This window comes from Gossypium hirsutum, unplaced genomic scaffold (assembly GCF_007990345.1).
Source record: "Gossypium hirsutum isolate 1008001.06 unplaced genomic scaffold, Gossypium_hirsutum_v2.1 scaffold_108, whole genome shotgun sequence".
NCBI lineage: Eukaryota > Viridiplantae > Streptophyta > Magnoliopsida > Malvales > Malvaceae > Gossypium > Gossypium hirsutum.
This window is the reverse complement of record NW_024402811.1, coordinates 38,480-41,053: the sequence shown is the minus strand read 5'-3', so window position 1 is coordinate 41,053 and position 2,574 is coordinate 38,480. Positions and strand designations below refer to the sequence as shown.

The following is a 2,574-nucleotide window of genomic DNA, read 5'->3' as shown; positions in this document are numbered from 1 at the left end:
TCATGACAATCAATGCATTGTAGATTCTATGAATGAAATGCAATGTGTCGATTTTACATTAGCAAGTTTATTCTTGCAAAATGAAATGATAGAACAACAATATTGTAATTTTAATTCCAAGTGATAAGAGATAACAACTCTGGTGTGTCTGATGAATGAAATAAAGGAAACGATAAAGGATGAAACGACTTGTGTGCATAGACTAATTGTATACGCATGAATTTGAGTAAAAAACAATCAGAAAACAAGTCTGAAAAAAACTGATAAACAACAGAGAGAAAAAAACGCTAAAAATAGAAACAAGAATAGAAAGTTCAGCAAAAACTACAATGGGCAACAAAACCACGATGGCTGAAAAGATCAGATCGGCGACGAACTTAACTCTGATACAATATTAAAATACTAATAATGACCTGAAATAGTGATTAGAGAAGAAAGAAACAATAAATATTTGAAGAGATTTTATTGATATTTATTTCTAAAAATCATACTCCATAAAATTATAACCAAGAGCTATTTATACTAAAGCTACGAACAACTAATTCTTAACTAATTAGCAATTAGATAACAACTAACTACTAACTAACATCCTTTAGTTCTCCACAAATTTTATTATTTAAATTAAATAGTAATTTGTTTCCATTACCAAAGTCCCATAATGATACATGGGAAAGATAACAGGAGAAATTTAGGTGGATTTGGTCCAAATCCATGAACTTTTGCTCGAGGTTTAACAAGTTTAAATCAACTCTCTTTTTTTTTTTAGCAAAATCGTACTGGGCTTTTATAAAAATAAAATCAAAATGAATAGAGAAACAGACCTCATGTCCAAGGGCCACTTCACAGCCCACTACAGAAGCCTAACAAGTTTTCGATAACAACATTGAGAAATAGATAAAGAGAAAACAAAATTAAAGAAAAAACAAAGCATTAAAACCCCACTTTCTCGAGAAAGCCATCATCCGTCCTATCATCTGTCCAGCCATAATTACCTGACGGTTTAACTTTCCCAAAACCCTCTTGCCGTCCAAAATGCTCCCCTTGTTTCCAGATAGTCATTTCCTCCAAAAAAACCATTTCTTCTCCCATGTTTTGAATCCCAGGGAGCAAACATTGCCTTTCTTCAAAGACTTCAGTCTGGTTCTCTGATCCAATCGTCTTCTAGTGCTTTAACTGCATATATTGGCACTAATCCTTCCAGGTAAAACTCTTCCCTTTTCTTCAAGCTTTTAGTTGCTATAGTGTCTGCCAGATTGTTTGCTTTACGACGAACATGTTGGAATTTGAGTAATCTAAACTTGCTCTGCAAAGCCTTATGTCTTGGATAATAGAACATATTTTTTATTTGTCTCTAAAGTCTGAAATGCATTCTTAATGACTGATATCGAGTCCCTTTCAATATGGATTTTATGGTCTTTTAGTTGTAACCCTAGTTTTACTGCCTCTAAACATGCATGTACTTTTGCTGCGAAAGTCGAACCGACGTTCTCATGGATGGTTGCTTTTGAGGCGATCACTTTGCCCCTTCCATCTTGAGCAACCACTCCCAATCCTACTCTGAAGAAATCCTTATTAAAGTCGGCATCAAAATTGATTTTTATATCCTCTCTAGAAGAAGGAACCCACGTTTCTTTGATTATCTCCTTGTTAAGTCATTTATCCTCTAAGCAGTCCAACTCTTTTATATATCTATGAATGAAAAAATCCATATCCTTACTCGATTTGTTTATTTGTTCATGCACATATTTGTTCCTCTCCGTCCATAAGACCCAAAGGGAGATACAGATCACTTGCCTCTAGGAATTTGGACAATTATCAAAAGCCCAAGTAAGCGATTCAAACCAGTCTTAAATATTATTTGGTATTCGCCACTGTAAATTCACTAATCTCCATACTTCTATTGCAACAAGGTAGATAAGGATGACATGTGGTGCGTTTTCTACCTCTTTCCCACATCGTGGATACTCTATGTTTGTTACCAGTCTCTTAAAATGAAGGTTTCCTTAGTTAGGATAAAGTTTTTTAGATGCGCCATACTGTAATTTGAACTTTAGGTAGGACTTTTAAATTCCATAGTGTTCGATAGAAATCTCTTGAAATGAGTTGTAATGTATTTAAAGTAGGAGTAGGAATACCCATCTGTAATAGTTTGTAGACACTGTGCATCGAGAACACTCCTGATGGCTCACCCCTCCAAGCTAGATCATCTTCATAAGAATTACTGCCAGTGTGATTTGAAGGATCCTTTCCGCATCAAAGGTATTAGAAATTATCTCTTCTCTCCATTCTCTTTTATTATTATCAATGAGCTCAACAAAATACTCCAAATTGCAATTATCAACTGGATGACTTATCCCGTAATTATCAAAACCTGGTAACCATGCATGATTAAAAATAGAAACATTATCACCCTTTTCCACCCTCCAACACGTGCCTTCCTGATGCATTTTTCTCGTCGCCCATATATTATTCCACGTGTGGGAAGCATTATGTTTTAAACTTGCTTGTAAAAATTTCGAATTGGGGTCATATTTTGCTTTTAAAACTTTTGCCGGTAAAGAATTTAAGTTTGAA

At 34.5% G+C, this 2,574-nt stretch overlaps 1 long non-coding RNA gene across 2 annotated transcripts; it reads left to right on the top strand.

Annotated features, from left to right (window-relative positions):
* Positions 1-793: 793 nt before the first annotated feature.
* LOC121226300 (uncharacterized) lies at positions 794-2,361 on the top strand. 2 transcript variants are annotated; one of them, XR_005924143.1, is made up of 3 exons: positions 921-1,201; positions 1,475-1,827; positions 1,915-2,361. It is a non-coding gene; the product is annotated as an uncharacterized lncRNA (long non-coding RNA). The 2 variants fall into 2 exon arrangements; XR_005924142.1 differs by having other exon boundaries at positions 794-1,827.
* The last annotated feature ends 213 nt before the right edge of the window (positions 2,362-2,574 follow it).